The sequence below is a fragment of the Bubalus bubalis genome, chromosome 3, assembly GCF_019923935.1.
Source record: "Bubalus bubalis isolate 160015118507 breed Murrah chromosome 3, NDDB_SH_1, whole genome shotgun sequence".
NCBI lineage: Eukaryota > Metazoa > Chordata > Mammalia > Artiodactyla > Bovidae > Bubalus > Bubalus bubalis.
In genome coordinates this window covers 139,356,651-139,379,203 of record NC_059159.1, presented here as the reverse complement: position 1 = coordinate 139,379,203, position 22,553 = coordinate 139,356,651, and positions in this window count along the sequence as shown.

Sequence of the window (22,553 nt, the reverse complement as noted above, 5' to 3'; positions counted from 1 at the left end):
AATATGTTAACAAGGAGTAGTGATTCTCAGCCTTGACTGTACCTTACAATCATCTGGGGAATTCTCTGAACATACCAAGGACTAGGTTTCATTTCCAAGAGATTCTGATTTAAATAGATCCTGAGTCCCAGGCATCAGTACTTTTTTAAAGCTCTCAATGTGATTCTAATGTATAGTTAAGATTGACAACCACTGAACTAGGAAAAGAACTGCTTTTTTTTTTTTTTAATCAAAATTGTAGGTGAGTCATAGTCCAGTCCCTGAATATTCATTGGAAGAATTGATGCTGAAGCTGAAGCTGAAGCTGAAGCTCCAATACTTTGGTCACCTAATGTGAAGCACTGACTTCTTAGAAAAGACCCTGATGCTGGGAAAGACTGAAGGCCGGAGGAGAAGGGGACGATAGAGGACAAGATGGTTGGATGGCATCACCAATTCAATGAACATGAGTTTGAGCAAGCTCCGGGAGATGGTGAAGGACAGGGAAGCCTGGAATGCTGCAGTCTGTGGGGTCTCAGAATTGGACATGACTGAGCAATGGAACAACATAGTCCAGAGTGAAGCAGGTCATATATGACCCATTCTAGAAGCCTGAGTTGTTTGATTTCAAAGTTCTGAGTCTCGTAACAAACAACTTTTAAACAAATCTAATGCAGTAGATGGGAACCAAGCTAATTTCATGCAAGAGGTTGTTTGGCTGTCCAAATGATTCCCTGTGAGATTTTTCAAGTCACCAGCTCAAAGCTGTCCATTGAAATCACAGTTCCATTGAGCATAAACATTTATAATATATGAAATCTCAGCAAACTCTTCTATGAAGCTATTGGTATGCCTTCATTTGTGCAGCACATTAAAAGAAAAAGGGCTTGCTTTTGTAAATCACTCACATATCTGAGTTGAAGACAATTTCACCACCCCAAGGACAGATAATATGTATTCTGCCCAGTTGGCAAGACTAGAAGGCCAGGTGGATAGCATTCCTAACACCAAGCACTGAACCAGCTAAAAGGGAGTGTGGTTAACACTAACTAATGACCAAATCCAATTCACTTATCATGTGGATCATCAGGGTACTGGGACTCCTCCAAGAAACTCTCTTAAGAAAGAAAGAAAGAAAGAAAGAAAGCAACTCTCTTAAACCTTTCCAAATTGTTTGGGAAAATTCTGCTCATTAGTCAACCTGGATAGCATATTAAAAAGCAGAGACATTACTTTGTCAACAAAGATCTGTCTAGTCAAGGCTATGGTTTTTCCAGTGGCCATGTATGGATGTTAGAGTTGGATTGTAAAGAAAGCTGAGCACAGAAGAATTGATGCTTTTGAACTGTGGTGTTGGAGAAGACTCTTGAGAGTCCCTTGGACTGCAAGGAGATCCAACCAGTCCATCCTAAAGGAGATCAGCCCTGGGTGTTCATTGGAAGGACTGATGTTGAAGCTGAAACTCCAATACTTTGGCCACCTGATGTGAAGAGCTGACTCATTTGAAAAGACCCTGATGCTGGGAAAGATTGAGAGCAGGAGGAGAAGGAGACCACAGAGAATGAGATGGTTGGATGGCATCACTGACTCAATGGACATGGGTTTGGGTGAACTCCGGGAGTTGGTGATGGACAGGGAGGCCTGGCATGCTGCAGTTCGTGGGGTCGCAAAGAGTCAGACACAAATGAGTGACTGAACTGAACTGAACGGAGACAGCCCTTACTCCCAACCTACAGAATTATGTGAGATGAACTAAAGTTGTCAGCCGGATGAAAAACAGAAATGGATACGATGTGATTAAGGAGGTAGAATTTTCAAGATCTGGTTTGGATGGGATGTGGGAAAATGTGATGTCAAAGATGATGCCTGGGTTTCTGGCTTGGATGACCAGGTGGTGGTGGTGGTTGTTTAGTCACTAAGTCAACTCTTGCAATCCCCTGAACCATAGCCCACCAGGCTCCTCTGTTCATGTGATTTCCCAGGCAAGAATACTGGAGTGGGTTGCCCTCCTTCAGGGGATCTTTCTGACCTAAGGATAGAACGTAGGTCTCCTGAATTGCACGTGACTTCCTGTATTACAGCCGCCTGTAATTCTCTACCAACTGAGCCACCAGGGAATGATCACCAAGACTGGGGACACTAGAAGAAGAACAGATCTTCTCAAGACCTCCTCTTCTGCCTCCACCTACTTTTTCCACCCTTTAAATGTGTTGTTAAATTTGTTGTTCCCTAGGATTCCTTTTGTGTGTGTTAGTTGCTCACTCATGTCTGACTCTTTGCAATCCCATGGACTGTAGCCTGCCAGGCTCCTCTGTCCATGGAATTCTTCAGGCAAGAATACTGGAGTGTATAGCCATTCCCTTCTCCAGGGGATCTTCCCAAACCAGGGATTGAACCTGAGTCTCCTCCATTGTGGGAAGATTCTTTACCATCTGAGACACCAGGGAATCCCATGGAGAAGAGAGCAGCAGAGGATGAGATGGTTGGATGCCATCACTGATTCAGTGGACATGAATTTGAGCAAATTCTGGAAGACAGTGAAGGACAATGAAGCCTGGCATGCTGCAATCCACGGGGTCACAAAGTGTAGGACATGATTTAGTGACTGAACAACAACAATAGAATTCTTTTTTTACCTGTGTTGCTTCTTTTTTGACACACCTATTCTCAAAGGCTTTATCCCTCTCTTGCACACACACACTCACACACAGCCACACACACATCAATAGCCTGCTCAAGGTCCTAAAGGCATATCAAAGTCCATTTATGAACTTTCTCTCCAACTCTATTCTACCTCAATTTTCCAGATAATAGACTCTAACCTGTCTACCTGTTAACTAAGAGGAATGACCTGGAGGTCTTATTCCTTGCCAACTCTGCCAGTCTGAATAAAAATATGGACTAAATAGTAATGTCATTCTACAAAATGTTTTCAGTTCATTAGAGAGTAAATCTGTCTGCAAATTCAAAGCCTCTTATTGGGTCCTCAATGTATTTACCATTGAAAGGATGAAATTCTTCATCAGCAAAAGTTTGTTGAGTGCCTTTTTTATGAACAGAGCTCTCTAAATATTCTGGGCAGTTTACAAAATAAGATAAAGTTTCATTATTTGAAGGCCCAGGAAGCAGCCTTACATCTTATTCTTTAAACTGTCGATGCCCACACAAGTGGAAAGGATCCATGAATCTTTACCCATGTAGTGGTAAGTAGTTCCTACTAAAGGCTCAGAGTTAGCTACCATTTATTGAGTACCTGCCAGCTCATTTCCTCCTCACCTGGATCCCAGGAATTTGGTATTATTATCCCCATTTACAGATAAGGAACAAGGGTTGCATTCACTTAATTTAGCCCACTAGAGACAATTGTAGAGACTGGAAAGTCCATAAATATTATGCATTTAGTTTATTCCTGGAATAATGTGTTCAAACAAGTGTGTCTTAGGTAAGTAAATGAAGAAGTGAAGCCAAGAGGTAGTGAATGGCAGAACTGGTATCAAGACACAGGTGATCTGACCACAGAGGAGCTTCTCCGTCCTCATAACAGGAAATCCAGCATAGGGAAATGTTCAGTGAACGAGAGGCCTGACCAAGCTCCTCTCTGTCCACTGTTTCTGGGCTTTATATACATGATTTGAAAAGGGCAGGGGGGAAAGTACCTGACCAATTTCATAATGGTGCTGAGAAGAAAATTTAAGGATTTTATGAAACCCTGTAACTGTATAGTATTATGTGTGCTCGGTCACTAAGTTGTGTCTGACTCATTGCAACCACCAGGCTCCTCTGTCCATGGGATTCTCCAGTCAAGAATACTAGAGTGGGTTGCCATTTCCTCCTCCAGAGGATCTTCCCGACCCAGGGATCAAACTCCTGTCTCCTGAATTGGCAGGCAGATTCTTTACCACTGGGCCACCTGGGAAGCCCATATAGTATTATAATTAAATATGATTCCTAATATCAGCATTTAAGGTTAATGGTTTCTTCATGGATGTTGGACATATTAATACCTTCTTTTCCAGGATTAGGGAACAAATGAGTGACATGCCCTCTTCATTTTGCACCATTCTTACTTTTTCATGTCATCCTTACCATCAGGGATGAAATAGGCATGTGAATGATGATTCTTATGTAACCTTCAGAGGGGTTTATGAGGTCACATAGATCCATACATGTCTGATAGATTTACATCAAACATTCCTTGTGGGAAAAATACATTAACTAAAATGAGGTGAACTGGGTCCAGGTTTAGACATTGGCTATTAAACAAAATCTATTACACTGTCAAGGACACTAAATTGTTTAATTCAACATTTTAAATGTGAGAAGTTAATGTTGGTGGGAGAATTAAGCACATTGTACATGGATCATCCTAAAGACAGAGACCTGAAAACGTCTAAACCATTAGCCACATAAAGCATTTGCTTTATTCTAGTAACCCTCAATCAGTTCAGTTATGAGACTATGATTTAGAATAATTAGCCCTGCAGTAGTCAAGTAGATGCAGGAACCCCAAGAGGTAGACAGCTTGGCTCAGGAATATATCAGCTTACAGCCCGAGTCTGTCTGAACCGTGATGGACTCATCAGTTTTACATTCCTCTAATAACATTTAATGCCTTTTCTAAACCCAGCTTGTACATAGAAAAGGCATTAAACATTTACTGGATCACAGAGAAAGCAAAGGAATTCCAGAAAATACATCTATTTCTGCTTCATTGACTGTGCTAAAGTCTTTGATTGTGTGGATCACAACAAACTGTGTAAAATTCTTAGAAATGAGAATACCAGACCACCTTACCTGTCTCCTGAGACACCTGTATGCAGGTCAAGAAGCAGCAGTTAGAAATTTACGTGGAACAATGGACTGGTTCAAAATTCAGAAAGGAGTACATTCAGTTCAGTTCAGTTCAGTCGCTCCGTCGTGTCCGACTCTTTGCGACCCCATGAATCGCAGCACGCCAGGCCTCCCTGTCCATCACCAACTCCCGGAGTTCACTCAGACTCACGTCCATCAAGTCAGTGATGCCATCCAGCCATCTCATCCTCTGTCGTCCCCTTCTCCTCCTGCCCCTAATCCCTCCCAGCATCAGAGTCTTTTCCAATGAGTCAACTCTTCGCATGAGGTGGCCACAGTACTGGAGTTTCAGCTTTAACATCATTCCTTCCAAAGAAATCCCAGGGCTGATCTCCTTCACAATGGACTGGTTGGATCTCCTTGCAGTCCAAGGGACTCTCAAGAATCTTCTCCAACACCACAGTTCAAAAGCATCAATTCTTCGGTGCTCAGCTTTCTTCACAGTCCAACTCTTACATCCATACATGACCACTGGAAAAACCATAGCCTTGACTAGACGAACCTTCGTTGGCAAAGTAATGTCTCTGCTTTTCAATATGCTATCTAGGTTGGCCATAACTTTCCTTCCAAGGAGTAAACGTCTTTTAATTTCTTGGCTGCAGTCACCATCTGCAGTGATTTGGGAGCCCCCCAAAATAAAGTCTGACACTGTTTCCCCATCTATTTCTCTTGAAGTGATGGGACCAAATGCCATGATCTTTGTTTTCTGAATGTTGAGCTTCAAGCCAACTTTTTCACTCTCCACTTTCACTTTCATCAAGAGGCTTTTGAGTTCCTCTTCACTTTCTGCCATAAGGGTGGTGTCATCTGCATATCTGAGGTTATTGAGATTTCTCCCAGCAGTCTTGATTCCAGCTTCTGCTTTTTCCAGCCCAGTGTTTCTCATGATGTACTCTGCATGGAAGTTAAATAAGCAGGGTGACAATATACAGCCTTGACGTACTCCTTTTCCTATTTGGAACCAGTCTGTTTTTCCATGTCCAGTTTTAACTGTTGCTTCCTGACCTGCATACAGGTTTCTCAAGAGGCAGGTCAGGTGTTCTGGTATTCCCATCTCTTTCAGAATTTTCCACAGTTTATTGTGATCCACACAGTCAAAGGCTTTGGTATAGTCAATAAAGCAGAAATAGATGTTTTTCTGGAATTCTCTTGCTTTTTCGATGATCCAGTGGATGTTGGCAATTTGAGTACATTGAGGCTATATATTGTCATCCTGCTTATTTAACTTATATGCAGAGTATATCATCCAAAATGCCAGGCTGGATGAAGCACAAGCTGGAATCAAGATTGCCAGCAGAAATACCAACAACCTCAGATATGCAGATGATACCACCTGTAGCAGAAAGTGAAGAGGAACTTAAGAGTGTCTTGATGAGGGTAAAAGAGGAGAGTGAAAAAGCTGGCTTGAAACTCAACATTTAAAAAAACTAAGATTATGGCCTTCAGTCCCACCACTTCATGGCAAATAGAAGGGGGAAAAGTGGAAACAGTGACAGATTTTATTTTCTTGGGATCCAAAATCACTGAAGATGGTGACTGCAGCCATGAAATTAAGACACTTGCTCCTTGGAAAGAAAGCTATATCAAGAGCCAATATGACAAGCCTAGACAGCATATTAAAAAGCAGAGACATCACTTTGCTGACAAAGGTCTGTATAGTCAAAGCTATGGTTTTCCCAGTAATCATGTATGAATGTAAGAGTTGGACCATAAGGAAAATTGAGCATTGAAGAACTGATACTTTTGAATTGTGGCACTGGAGAAAACTCTTGAGAGTCCCTTGGACAGCAAGGAGATCAAACCAGTCAATCCTAAAGGAAATCAATCCTGAATATTCATTGGAAGAACTATTGCTGAAGCTGAAGCTCCAATAATATGGCCACCTAATGGGAAGATCTGACTCATTGGAAAAGACCCTGATGCTGGGAAAGATTGAAGGCAAAAGGAGAAAGGGGCAGCAGAGGATGAGATGGTTAGATAACATCAATGATTCAATGGACATGAATTTGAGCAAACTCTGGGAGACAGGGAAGGACAAGGAAGCCTGGCACGCTGCAGTCCGTGGGGTCTCAAAGAGTCAGACATGACTTAGCGCCTGAACAACAATAACATTTAATAAAATATCAAGGCCTGGTTTGCACCAATAGCAAAGAAATATTTCAAGATTCTAATTCAAACCTATGACCATCTAAAACAGGAAGTGAAAATATGCCTGAAGTGACTTTTTTCTTGTTTAACACAGATGACATTAAATTCTTCACTTAGTTTCTAAGTCATCCATTTATAAAACTATGTTCTTAACCCTAAATATAAAAAGACTTTGCAACTACTATATATAGAATGGATAAACAAAAAGATCCTACTGTATAGCACAGGAAACTATATTTAATACCCTATGATAAACCAATGGAAAATAAAATGTATAAATATATGTATAACTTAATCACTGTGCTGTTCAGAAATTAATACAACATTGTAAATCAACTATATCTCAATAAATGCTCAAAATAAAAAGACTGCACCTGTCGATTTCAATAATAGTTTTGAAGTATAATTTTAAGTTGATCAAAACTAACTCGTAACATATATTTCTTTGGGTCATTACTTCCAAAGCTTTCCCTTCAAGATCTGTCATATTTATCCTTCTCTTTTCCCATAACAACTACTCCAGTTCAGATCCAAGTAGTGATCATTCAGCAAATGTTTGTTGAAAGAATACATGAATTAACAAATGAATTACTGGCAGATGTCACAAAGATATCTGAGCAAGACTCCAGCACTTTCATCAGCTTCCTAGTCTTTCTCCATTCTTGTTCATCCTATGTTGTGTGTTGTGTGTTGTGTGTTTAGTCGCTACAGTCATATTTGACTCTTTGTGGCCCTATAGACTGCAGCCTGCCAGGCTACCTCCGTCCATGGGATTCTCCAGGCAAGAACACTGGAGTTGTTTGCCATGCCCTCCTCCAGGGGATCTTCCCAACCCAAGGATCAAACTCTCTTATGCCGTGTTGGCAGGTGGGTTCTTTACCACTAGTGCTTCCTGGGAAGCCCCCTGTTCATCCTATAGACTTCCAAGTTAATCTTGTCCCATTTTCTATGGGACCTCACTTTCTATGCATCAGTCTCTTGCCCAAGAACTACCAACTCTAAGCTAGCTGGTTTAATGATGAGATCCTACCTCTCTCAGTTCCGGCTGACTGGACTTGGCCCCTTTACTCTCACTGGTTCTCTTCCTGGGAACAAGCCATCTGCACAGGGCTCCCCAACATATCAGAGCACAAATATAACCTTGGACTACCCCCAGTACACTGGACCTCTCAGTCCAAAGGCCAACGATAAAGTCCTGAAACAAATAGCTGGAAACATGCTGACACTGGATTAGTACAGCTGCACTGAAGTGTTCTCAGGTTTTGTTAGTCATAAACATGTGTCCAAGTGTGTCTCAAACTTCTCAGGTTTTGTTAGTCATAAACATGTCTTCAAGTGTGTCTCAAACTTCAGTAAGCAAAAGGATCACCTGGAGGTCTGAGAGTCTGCATTTCAAACAACCTCCCAGGTGACCTTGATGTTGCTGGTCTGTGGACTACACTTTGAGTATCAGGGCTCCAGAGTAGGAGTTGTCAAACTTGGTGGCACGTTGGAATTATCTGGAGCATCTTAAAAATGCTAAAGCCTGAGGCAAGCCCAAAGATTCTGATTTGACTAGTCTAGGGTGCAGCCTCGGCCACACGATTTTTAAAGCTCCTCTGATCATTCTAGTGTGCATTCAAAGTCAAGAACCTTAGATTTTCTTTTTTATTATTCTTTATTTGTCTATGCTGGATCTTCATTACTTCCTACAGGCTTTCTCTAAATGCGACGATCAGGGGCTACTCTTGGTTGCAGTGTGCGGGCTTCTTATTGTAGTGGCTTCTCTTGTTGCAGAGCACAGGCTGCAGGTGCGCAGGCAGGCTTCAGTAGTTGCAGCTCGAGGGCCCCTAGAGCATGGGCTCAGTAGCTGCGGCACATGGGCTTGGTTGCTCCATAGCATGTGGATCTTCCAGGATCAGGGATTGAACTCCTGTCCTCTGCATTGGCAGGTGGATTCCTAGCCAATGAACCACCAGGGAATCCATAGATCTTCTTTCTCAAACATTTTTTTTTTTGCATTATTTCCCCCTTAAGGAGACTTTTCAGACATTCTCCCCCTAAATCTCTCTCATGAAATTTTAATATCACAAGCATATCTTATATCAGTTTATGTATTCTATGCATACCTGTGCTTTATACATAAAAAGAAGATTTTTCCATTCCCCAAGAATCAATTTTCATGACTTTCAGGGTTTTGAAGTCACTCCCATCGAGAAGGCATGCTTTGGACTATGCCTAAAGACCTGGGTTTGTCCAGTCATCCACATGTCAGTCTCCAAGACAAGTCCCTCCAAGCAGAAGCTATCAGTCTCAGGCACAAAAGGCCAGGCTGGAAAGAGATGACAGGAAGGGGATCAGATCAAGGCACACTACAACTGCATCCTAAGCCATGACTGGCTGTGTGTCCTGAAATTCCTGTGTGCTTTCTACCACCTCATTATCCTGTGGCCACAAAGGACAATATACATCCTGCCTAGTTCAAGTAAATAAGCTACAGCACTTGTCCACATATCCTCACTTGAGTTCACGAGTCAAGCCTCCTTTTATAATGCCAGATAGCAACCAACACATCTGCTTGGAAACAAGCAGGCTCTCCATCACCACGTAAAGCAAAACATCTGCAGGAGATTTTTAATGCATGTGCTAATTCCTAACACTGGCTCAGGTTACACCATAACTTGTGAAAATGGTGTAGGTGGTGGGTCACAGTTCTCAAGGGAAAACGGCAGTGCATTCTAAAGACAGAGGAGTTGTGCTGCAATCCAGGTGTGACGTCCCAGCTGTAGGAAAGGCATATGGAAATGTAGTAACAGGAGGGGGAAGGGATGGATTAAAAGAAAGGCAAGGAAAAGAAACTAACATTATTTCATGTCAACTTTGTGCCAGGTGGTGGATGAACATTATTTCATTGAATGTCCCACTGTGAGCCTCAGAGGTGGGGATCATCCTCCCACTCTAGACAAGAGCCCAGGGATTCTGAAACTCATCAAGGTCTCCTCCTAGTAAGTGGGGAAGCTGCTGCTGCTGCTGCTGCTAAGTCGCTTCAGTTGTGTCCAACCCTGTGCGACCCCATAGACAGCAGCCCACCAGGCTCCTCTACCTGGGATTCTCCAAGCAAGAACACTGGAATAGGTTGCCATTTCCTTTTCCAATGCATGGGAGTGAAAAGTGAAAGTGAAGTTGCTCAGTCGTGTCCAACTCTTCGCGACCCCATGGACTGTAGCCTACCAGGCTCATCCATCCATGGGATTTTCCAGGCAAGAGTACTGGAGTGGGTTGCTATTTCCTTCTCCCGTAAGTGGGGAAGCCAGCATTCAAATCCTTTGTCTGTTTGGCCCCAAATCCAGTGTTCTTTCCAGTCTCTCCCAGCCCCGTGGCAATAACATAGAAATGAACTGACCACTGTCATCGCTAAAGACAGCCCTTCCTTTAAACCAGAAAGATCAGGATAACCTTGCCATGACAGCACGAGCTCTGAGTCCAGGAGCTCTGAGTCCTGCAGCAGCTTCTAAGTCTGAGACTAAAATGGACATTCAAAATCAGCAAGGGGGCATGTGCAATTAGGACTCCCATGGAGCATGGGTGTCTGAACCCCAGTGAGGTACCAGAGGTCCTGAGGACCAAGCAAAGAATGAAGGCACTGATGAGACAGGGCCAGTCTACATCTGACCTTAAATAGTGGGGGATATGGGAGCCCTGAGTTTCCTAAGGACACAGAGACACCAGAAACAGTGCAGGAGAGAGGGCAGTGGTGATGGTGGTAAGAATTCCAGGAAGTGGGGAAAAGACTAGCACACGGATGGCCCCAGAAGAGAAGTAACTTAGTTACCCTGAAAAGACGGGGCCCTGAGCCAACAGCCCTCTGCACTCCCTGGGCTGCTCCAACCTCAGTGCAGAGAAGAGAGGAAGGAAGGCAGAGTTGAGCAAACCCCCAGTAGTCTAAGGAGCCTTCTAGGTGATGCAGTGGTAAAGAAATCACCTGCCACCTGCCAATGCAGGAGATGCAAGAGATGGGGGTTTGATCCCTGGGTGGGGAAGATCCCCTGGAGAAGGAGATGGCAACCCACTACAGTATTCTTACCTGGGAAATCCCATGGATAGAGGAGTCTGGCAAGCTACAGTCCAAGGAGTTGCAAAGAGTTGGACAAGACTGAGCATGCACATACTCACCAGTAGTCTAAAGGAGAGATTCTCTCCTCCAGGAAAGAAGAGTGATCTCCCCTGTTCTCCACCCAAACTCAAATCACCACCACGCAAGCACACGCAGACACAGAACCAGTGAAAAGCTTACCATTAACAACTGCTTTCAACCAGGAAAGAATCTCTTGCCTTTCGCTGGCTGCCTTTTCCTCTCTCTGTCTATACCATATAGCCTGAAGCCCAGCCAGCACCAGGATAGACCACCCCTGAATTACAGGGCTGGCCCATACGTCTTTCCATGGGAGCTGCAGAGAAAATCCTGAGGTGAATCATCTGGCTAACCATCACCAACTGTGCTACTGACCACAGCCCCCTCCCTCACTAGCAACACCAAAGTATAAGGTCCCCTGTGAGGGAGACCACTTTCTATGGACGTCCACATCAAGTTACGTTTCAGAATAGCACATCTGTGGGAAAAGGGAAAACTCCTGAGCAATACATTGACAGCCAAGAGCCCCTCAACAATTTCCACTCATAACCACCCAGAGCTGGACATCACCAGGGACATAAGAGATGCTTCCAGCAGGGAAGAAACACAGGCACCCACATGCCATTCACAGCTATAACAATCTTAACATGTCTGAAAGGCTAAGAATGCTTAGGAGGCCTACCAGAGGCGTTCACCACAGGAGGAAAATTTTAAAACCACAATGTAATAGTTATATCCTCTAAGGAATTTGTCCAGATTATTGCCACCATGTTTTTAAATACCTGGACAGACTAACAGCAGATTGATTGCCAATGGACCTCAGAGTCAGGTGTCCGGCACGTTCATATCAGGTGAAACCCGTCTGTAGGGCAGAGAGAAGGGACCTGTCTCCATTTACAGGAATGAGGGACACAGCTTGAGCCCCCTCCCTTGTCTTGCTACACATTCCTAAGTCTGTTTAGCTCCCCAAACTACACAGTTGGTTTCTACTTAATGTTTACTCAAATGTTGACTAAGAATTGGCAGTTTTGGGTAGTGCTGGCCTGGCAGGAAAATCCCCACATGGTGTGTTGACAAGAGCAGGTCAAAGGGCCCCTCTGAACTGGCATTGCAAAGCACTGCCTTCCCAGGAGTAGTGAAGCAGAAAGAGTTTGATTATTTGCTGAGTATTTACCCAAGCACAATTACACTCGATGGGCAGATTAATTCCCAGAGGCACATTTTACTTTGAGTCTCTCACGAAAGCTGACAAGAGGGTATCCGCTCATTTGGGTGGGGGACAACCTGCCAGCAGAGACACAACTCTGTTAGGCATCAGGAGTATTGTGCAGTGAAACCAAATTTGAAGGAGTCACTTACCCACCCCAAAATAAAGACACCAGGGGAGGGAGGGAAAAGAAAGAAAATGAGGGAAGAAAAAATAGAAGAAAAAAGTCCAACGCATTTTTACTAGTCTGAATTTATAGATTCCTCAGATTCACTGCTCTATAAATTCACTAAGAAGTGTAAATTCCCTGGATCACTGTCAGATATACTCTTCATCTTTCCCACCCATCCCCCATGGAAAGGCTCGTTAAATTAAAAGTGTAGTATGGGACACTACCATTTTTTGTAAAAGAGATGGACATAAGAATTTATAGTATTTGCTTGTATTTTTATGGACACCTCCCCACCCCATGCACCCAACCTGAAAATACAACTGCAACAGTGAGTTTCCCTGGTGGCTCACTAGTAAAGAATCCACCTGCAGGAGACAAGAATGCAGGAGACACAGATTCAATCCCTGGGTCAGGAAGATCCCCTGGAGAAGGAAATGGCAACCCACTCCAGAATTCTTGCCTAGGAAATCCCATGGACAGAGGGGCAGCGGGCTACAGTCTGTGGGGTAGCAAAAGAGTCAGACACAACTTAGTGACTAAACAACAACAAACTGCGACAAGGGTTACCATGCAGTGGATGCAACGCAACGGGGGGCGGGGGTTGGGGCAAAACAAGGGTGGAAGAGAGATTCTTCCGTGGGTACCTTTTAATGCTTTTTGATATTTGACCCATGTGAACACGTTGCCCGAATTAAAAAATTAAATGAAAGAGTGGGAATATAAAATACAAATTATTTAAATAGCAGCCAGCAGAAGCCCAGTGATAATATCAGATTAGGAAAGAGGAGGAGATGGGAATACCCAAGAAGCATCCCCTCTTTCCTTCCACCCCACCCTCTGCCTTCCCACTCTCTCCCAATCACAGAGGGGTTTGATCCTGCAAGTCACTAGGACATCTCAGAGCTGGTAGAAGCGGAGGCTGTGACACCTGCCTGGTCCTTGGAGCAATAATAAGAAAGGCCCAAATCTGACCTGAAACCTAAAGCAAGCAGAGAGAGTCTACGTAAGTTAATCAAGCCTAGAAATAGAAGCACATGACAGGGAGAAGTATCGAAAGATCTGTGTGCGTGCGTGCAAAGTCGCTTCAGCCATGTTAGACTCTGTATGGACTGTACGGACTGTAGAACTGTAGACCGTAGGGACTGTAGCCCTCCAGGCTCCTCTGTCCCTGGGATTCTCCAGGCAAGAACACTAAAGTGGCTTTCCACGCCCTCCTGTGAAGAACAGCAATTGGAAGCCTGTGCTCTGTGGTTAGCAACGTCAGGGTGATGCTTCTCCTCCTCGAGCCTCGGATTCCTTCTGTGATGAGGACGTGGCGAAGAGCCAAAGACCGGATGCGTGTGCAGCCCCCAGCACTGCGTGGAGCTTAGGGTGCAGCAGTCATTGACCGCTTAACCTTACCCTATAGCAGCCTGCAGTCCTGAGAGTGGAGCAAAAGAGCGATCGACACAAGATCGAGATCAGAGCAAACTCTCTAAGTACTCATCGGACAATTTGAGATGAGGAGTTTCTGCTCTTCAGAAGTAGCACAAATGGAGATGCTTTGAAACCAGAAACCAGGCTTCACTCTCAACTCCTTCTGCGTAGTAACTATAGTAACCACGAGTCTTCAGAGAAATTGCTTAATCTCTCCTTTCCGCATTTCTTTATCAAAAGGATGGTCTCAGGATCTACCTTAAGAGGATTGTATGTGTGTGACACAGCACCTAGCAAAGACTTGGCTCCCAAGAAAGGGAACTGTTCACTGAAGTGGGGACACAGGGGTGATGGGGACAGACCAGGGTTCAAGTGAATAAGTAACTTTTTCCACCCCAAATTTTGTTACTATTATTAATTTTACATTTAGTTCTTTGCCTTAACACAGAAGCAATGAGTTGTTTTCATTGCTTGTACTTTTTATCGTTCATTTGTTTGTTTTATGTATGACATCTGTGATAATGCTGAAAAGAATGCCACAGGGCCAGTGTTGATGATACCTTACTCACTTTGCCGTGAAGAAAATTGGTTTTGGTTAATCATCAAAATTATTACTCCAAATCTGTAGGGACCTTGAGATAGCTCTCACAGAGGACCTAGTATATTTGACACTCAGAGCAGACCACTTTTTTAACACCCCCTTCTCCTCAACAAAATTATTTTCAATTATATTAATGTTGTATGAGTAATAACCACTAGCGTTTGATGTGCTTGCTCTTTAGCTATAAAACAATAACAATTGAAAAATAAGAAATTTCCATTTGAAGGATGTTATTCAAAATTTAGTAAAGCATTTTATTAATGAACTAATATTTGCATTTACCAAACAAATGTGTTTCACTCTGCAATTACTATTTTAAATTTCAAACACAAAATCTTCAGGTGGTCACATAGGTGACAGAATTAAAATAACTCAGGTCCCTAGTCTTTGTCTTTATATTCACTGAGATATCATGGTTTATTTCAAACCTGCTATCTAAACACAGAATATGCAGTATTGCTTATTGTGCCCAAAGCAAGCTTAGACAATCCCAGACCAGTAGATATTTGCTTTCAAAACTCAGAGGTCGACTGTAGAACAGGGTCTTCTTCAAATTAACTTACATGTATAATATAGTCTTTATTAAAGAATAAGGAAATTTAATTTGAGGCTCACATATGTATTATTAAATCCTAACAGTAATTTTAATAATTGTTCAGAATATAACCCCCCAAAAAAAAGATTTTGGGGGGTATGAGCATTTTATCACCAACATGGTTTAGAATTGCCCACACATGGTGATAATAAAAAGCAAACCAACCTTCAGTCAGTTTTATTGTTTTTAATCTCTCTACAGACATTGCCTCCACTCAGGGCAGACACTCCCACCTGTATACCCCTGCATGTGGGCCCTGCATCAATCCAGCTGCCGTGGTTCCCAACTCCAAACCTTAGCACATCTCAAGCAGAGATTCATGTTAGTCAAAAAACCAACCATTGATGTAGCTACTCCTGTGGTCCTCTTTTCATACATCAGGCCGTTTGGCCTTGAGATGGATTCATCTGTGGTCTAAGACATTTTTGTTGGAATTTGAAAACAAGAGGGTGCTGCCCGGGGAAGCTGACCAGTTGACTGGAAGCAGAGGCCTCACTCAGGAGGCATTAAGAGGGTGAGTTGTGGTTTAAGTCTGTTCCACAGCCTTGCAAGTCTAGAAACAGCTTTTCTACTATTCCCAGATGCTCCAGGCTTGAAGCCAGTGAATAATACAGACCAGTCAGTGTATTCACTGACAGTGGGAAAAATGGCATTCCCGTGACTAGGAAGCTTCCCTGTGGTGGACCTTTGTCACTGTTTTCTTTTTTAAGGATTTTGCCCAGTGTGAATGGCATCTCCCAAGGAAGAGTCAGAGAGCATGACTTCCTGACTCCACTGAAGCTAAGGGAAGTCATGTGACCTAGATTTTTCCAATCAGACACACTCACCTGAGATTTTGACCTAGCATTGTGCAAAACTAGAATTTTTTGAGGATGGAATTGAAGGTGTTTTTAAGGCAGCAGTGGCCAATGAGAGGGGATCTGCTTTCCAGGGCACCTTTGACCAGCGGTGGAAGCAGTGAGATCGGCCCTGGAGCCATCCTACCGTGAGGTCTGTTTCAGGCCACAGAGCATCCAAGCATAATGCTCCAGCCCTCCCAGAGAGGATGTGAGCTATTCAAAATCCTGTAATAAACTTTGCACCTGTTTCATTTAGCTGGAATGGGTTTTGTTATTTCCAGTATCCCAGGAAGCCACATTAGTAATTAGAAGGTTATATGGAGTGCATGTAAAGTACATAGATTTAAAAAAAAAAAAAAATTGCTCAATCGTGTCTGACTGTTTGTGACCCCATGAACTATACAGTCCATGGAACTCTCCAGGCCAGAATACTGGAGTGGGTAGCCTTTCTCTTCTCCAGGAGATCTTCCCAACACAGGGATCAAATCCAGGTCTCCCACATTGCAGGCATAGTCTTTACCAGCTGAGCCAGAAGGGAAGCCCAAGAATACTGGAGTGGGTAGCCTATCCCTTCTCCAGGGGATCTTCCTGACCCAGGAATCAAACCGGGGTCTCCCGCATTGCAGGCGGATTCTTTACCAACTGAGCTATCAGGGAAGCCCCAGGTAAATACAATAAGGGATTTTTTTATGCAAGCCAAGATACTAAGTTTTTAAGAAACCACCTTTCCAATATTTCACACTGTCCTCCAAATAGGTATCCTACCCTATATAGTGATGTGCATGCACTGGCAGAATTTACTTCTCTTAAATCCACTTTGTATGCTGTAATGCATATGTTTTTTATTTTACTATATTAACATCACTGGTTAAATTACAAGTCAGAGAGATATTCCCACAGGCTGACACTACCTATTTCATTTTATTTAAGAGGTCTAATTTATTTCTACTTAATTTGGCAATCTTATTTCCAGACTCCCATGAGCTGACTCCTCCCATTTAATTTTATTTAATTAGTCTAATTTATTTCTATTTAATTAATCCATCTTATTTGTGCTTACTCACTCAGTTATGTCTGACTCTTTGCAACCCCATGGACTATATAGCCCACTAGGCTCTTCTGTGCATGAAATTCTCCAGGCAAGAATACTGGAGTGGGTATTCTTGTACCTCCAGGGGATCTTCCCAACCCAGGGATGGAACCCAGGTCTCCCACACTGCGGGCAGAATCTTCACCGTCTGAGCCACCAGGGAAGCCCAAGAATACTGGAGCAGGTAGCCTATCCCTTCTCCAGGGGATCTTCTTGATCCAGGAATTGAACCAGAGTCTCCTGCATTGCAGGCAGATTCTTTACCAGCTGAGCTACCAGGGAAGCCCCTAATCCACCTTATTCCTAGGTTATTGGTGGGCATCTCATTGATATCCTCATCTACCACCTACAGTTGGCATAGTTGTTAGAAACTTTTTTCCTCAAAAATTTTAAAGATAAACTCACTGAATTCATTGTAGTATGAATTAAGAACTCCACTCAAAGCAATCAAGATTTCCCATACACATTCTGTACTGAATTTCACTACCACTTGATTAGCATTATAGGAAATTCACTTTAAAGGATGCTATTTTGTTTTAGAATAGCACAGCAAACCACAGATCAAATGTAAGGCTCGATGACACCAGGTAAAAATTACTCATCTATTTCCAAAATTGACATGACATATACCTAAATATTAACTGATGAGAGGTTCTGCTGAGAAAACAAACTCACAACTGGTCAGTCAACTCCTATAACTTTTGAGTGATTTTCAGGCAGCCCTGGCAAAGGCAGAGGAATGAACAGCTGTCCCTTGAATTCCACAGATTCCAAAACTCTAGAATTCTATAAGATCAGACTCCTATCACCTCTAGAAGTCTGCTGCTGCTGCTGCTGCTGCTGCTAAGTCACTTCAGTCGTGTCCAACTCTGTGGGACCCCATAGACAGAAGCCCACCAGGCTCCCCCGTCCCTGGGATTCTCCAGGCAAGAACACTGGAGTGGGTTGCCATTTCCTCTCCAATGCATGAAAGTGAAAAGTGAAAGTGAAGTCGCTCAGTCGTGTCTGACCCTCAGCGACCCCATGGACCGCAGCCTTCCAGGCTCCTCCGTCCATGGGATTTTCCAGGCAAGAGTACTGGAGTGGGGCACCATTGCCTTCTCTGTCTAGAAGTCTAGATATATTTAAATTATTTTTGTTATCTTAAGAAGAGTTATTGCCAGGTAAGGTAACTGTTGGCTATGTACAATGCTGATTTTCCAATATAGCTTTCCTGCCAATATTATTTTGTTTGCTGTTTTGTTTGTTTGTCTTTGCTCTATTTTAGTTTCACAAGATGAACTAAAGTTTACCTAGAAAGATGCTTTTGATAAGTTCACTGCATTAGAGGATTTGTCAGCTGTTAAAGTTTTCCCTGGTCTTTCAAACAACCTGCTTTACTTTTGACAAGAAAATGTTCACTAAGCCATTTAAATCACATACCAGAAGTAAGCCAGAATTGTTCAAGGGAATATTCTATACTATGCCAGAATGGAACTTCCTTTTAAAAGAGAGAAATAACATACTTAGACTGGAAAAGAGTTTTTCTTGTACTGACTCCCAAGAAGGAAATTTTGAGTGAAAATGAAATGTGTATTCAATTTTGATGCAGCAGAATGTCATCAGATCTCGAGATATTGATTTAAAATTCCAACTCTTGAAATTGGAATTGACTTTTGAAAAGCTAACAGTCCCAGGAACCTTGCAGAAAACTGTGGTGTCCACCAGTTGATATTGTCATAGAAGCATCAGTTCAGTTCAGCTCAGTTCAGTCGCTCAGTCATGCCCGACTCTGCAACCCCATGGACTGCAGCACACCAGGCTTCCCTGTCTGTCACTAACTTCCAGAGTCTGCTCAAACTCATGTCCATTGAGCCAGTGGTGCCATCCAACCATCTCATCTTCTGTCATCCCCTTCTCCTCCTACCCTCAGTCTTTTCCAGCATCAGGGTCTTTTCCAAGGAGTCAGCACTTCACATCAGGTGGCCAAAGTATTGGAGCTTCAGCTTCAGCATCAGTCCCTCCAATGAATATTCAGGACTGATTTCCTTTAGGATTGACTGGTTGAATCTCCTTGCAGTCCAAGGGACTCACAAGAGTCTTCTCCAACACTGCAGTTCAAAAGCATCAGTTCTTCAGTGCTCAGCTTTCTTTATGGTCCAACTCTTACCTCCATACTAACAAAAATGTCCCCATTGCCATTACTTGTTCAGTGTTACACAAACTTCAGTTTTTCACCTACCACCTTGGACTCCTGTCATAGTGCACACCATCTGCATTAGTACTTACTTTTTTTTCTACAGTCTTTCTTTAAACCAACACTTTTTATAGTAATGTGAACTTGACTTTGCTTTAAGCATTAATATCCATAGAGACAAGTATTTGGTGTGTGATATAGACTAGTTAGATGCTTGCCAAGTTAATTTTCTTTTCTTGGTGACACAGGAAGATTGCCCTTCTCAGCTGTCCTGCTTTAGGTTGGATTCCATGTGACTGGAGTCTGGCCACTGAAATCTGGACAGAAGTGATACAAGTCTGGGCTTTAAGACATCCTGCCATTCTTCCACGCTATCATCCCACCATCCAAGTGCTAGAAACAATGAACTCTGAAATGGCAGCACCCAGTTTCCTAACTACTCAGGAAGTGTTGGTTAGATGATCATCCAGCTTTGCACCAGACTTTACACGAACAGAAAAAAAAAATTGTTAAACTGTCAAGATTTGTTTTTCATCTGGCTACACTGAGTCTCTGTTGTGGCCTGTGTGGGCTCAGTAATTGCAGCACACAGGCTTAGTTGCCCAGTGGCATGTGGGATCTTAGTTCCCAAACCAGGGATCAAACCCATGTCCTCTATATTCAAAGGCAAATTCTTTTTTTTTTTTTTTAATTTTATTTTATTTTTAAACTTTACATAACTGTATTAGTTTTGCCAAATATCAAAATGAATCCGCCACAGGTATACATGTGTTCCCCATCCTGAACCCTCCTCCCTCCTCCCTCCCCATTCCATCCCTCTGGGTCATCCCAGTGCACCAGCCCCAAGCATCCAGTATCGTGCATCAAACCTGGACTGGCAACTCGTTTCATACATGATACTTTACATGTTTCAATGCCATTCTCCCAAATCTTCCCACCCTCTCCCTCTCCCACAGAGTCCATAAGACTGTTCTATACATCAGTGTCTCTTTTGCTGTCTCGTACACAGGGTTATTGTTACCATCTTTCTAAATTCCATATATATGCATTAGTATACTGTATTGGTGTTTTTCTTTCTGGCTTACTTCACTCTGTATAATAGGCTCCAGTTTCATCCACCTCATTAGAACTGATTCAAATGTATTCTTTTTAATGGCTGAGTAATACTCCATTGTGTATATGTACCATAGCTTTCTTATCCATTCATCTGCTGATGGACATCTAGGTTGCTTCCATGTCCTGGCTATTATAAACAGTGCTGCGATGAACATTGGGGTGCACGTGTCTCTTTCCCTTCTGGTTTCCTCAGTGTGTATGCCCAGCAGTGGGATTGCTGGATCATAAGGCAGGTCTATTTCCAGTTTTTTAAGGAATCTCCACACTGTTCTCCATAGTGGCTGTACTAGTTTGCATTCCCACCAACAGTGTAAGAGGGTTCCCTTTTCTCCACACCCTCTCCAGCATTTATTACTTGTAGACTTTTGGATCGCAGCCATTCTGACTGGTGTGAAATGGTACCTCATAGTGGTTTTGATTTGCATTTCTCTGATAATGAGTGATGTTGAGCATCTTTTCATGTGTTTGTTAGCCATCTGGATGTCTTCTTTGGAGAAATGTCTATTTAGTTCTTTGGCCCATTTTTTGATTGGGTCATTTATTTTTCTGGAGTTGAGCTGTAGGAGTTGCTTGTATATTCTCGAGATTAGTTGTTTGTCAGTTGCTTCATTTGCTATTATCTTCTCCCATTCTGAAGGCTGTCTTTTCACCTTGCTAATAGTTTCCTTTGATGTGCAGAAGCTTTTAAGGTTAATTAGGTCCCATTTGTTTATTTTTGCTTTTATTTCCAATATTCTGGGAGGTGAGTCATAGAGGATCCTGCTGTGATGTATGTCAGAGAGTGTTTTGAAAAGGCAGATTCTTAACCACTGGACCACCAGGGAAATTGCCAACTGTCAAGATTTTGAAGTTGTGTTTAGGGGTCCTCAGGATCACCCTTGGATTCAGTGATTCTCTAGGACTTACAGAACATAGAAAGCTAGAACACTCACAATTACACTTTGTTACAGTGAAGGATGGAGATTGAAATCAGCAAGGTAAAAAGCACAAAGGGCAGGTTGCAGAGAGACCAGGCATCAGCATCCACTTGTCCTCTCTCATTGGAGTTCTGTGAACAGCACTTAATTCTCCCACAATGACATGTGACAACATGTATGAAGTATTTCCAACCACAGAGTTAACCCAAATCTGGTTTTCAGGGGTTGTATTGTGGGAGGAAGGGTCAATCACATAGGCATGCCTGATCTTCATTCTAGCCTGTTCAGAAATCAGACTGGTACTGTGTGGCCCAAGAACCCCACCATGAATCACACTGTTAACATAAACTTTCTGAAGTGGTCCAGGGCCTCAGATAAATAAAGACTCTTAACAGGAAGATTTTCCCAAGAGCTTAGAGGTTATCTCCCAGGAGCTTTTCAAGGGTCAGACTTTTCTTTGGAATGTTTAGGGTTTGGACCTCCCAGACTTGCTAACTTAATCATTTACTGTGTCATATCCTATTTTTGGGGGCTTCCCAGGTGGTACTAGTGGTAAAGAACCTGCCTGCCAGTGCAAGAGACATAAGAGATACAGGTTTGATCCCTGGGTTGGGAATATTCCCTGGAGAACAGCACCCACTCCAGTATTCTTGTCTGGAGAATCCCATGGACAGAGGAGCATGGAGGGCTATAGTCCATAGCATTGCAAATGGTCAGACATGACTGAAAGTGACTTAGCATGCACACATCCTATTTGTTACACAGCATGGCCTAACCTACCCTGACTAATATAAAATATAAGTCACGGGTTTGTCTAAAATACATGAAAATACCCAAATGACAAAGATGTGTTTATCCATGTACTTTCTCCATGTGCTACACACACTACATGTGTGTGTTAGTCTCTCAGTCATGTCTGACTCTTTGTGACCCCATGGACTGTAGCCCACCAGGCTCCTTTGTCCATGGGATTCTCCAGGCAAGAATACTGAAGTGGGTTGCCATTTCCTTCTCCAACACACATTACATAGCCTAAAGGAAATCAATCCTGAATATTCACTGGAGGGACTAATGCTGAAGCTGAAGTTCCAATACTTTGGCCACCTGATGCTGGGAAAGACCCTGATGCTGGGAAAGACTGAAGGCAGGAAGAGAAGGGGATGACAGAGGATGAGATGGTTGGATTGCACGTCAATGGACAGGAGTTTGAGCAAGCTCCAGGAGATGGTTAAGAACAGGGAAGCCAGGCATGCTGCAGTCCTTGGGGTTGCAAACAGTTAGACATGACTGAGGGACTGAACAACAACACATACAACACTTTGGGAACATTGATCT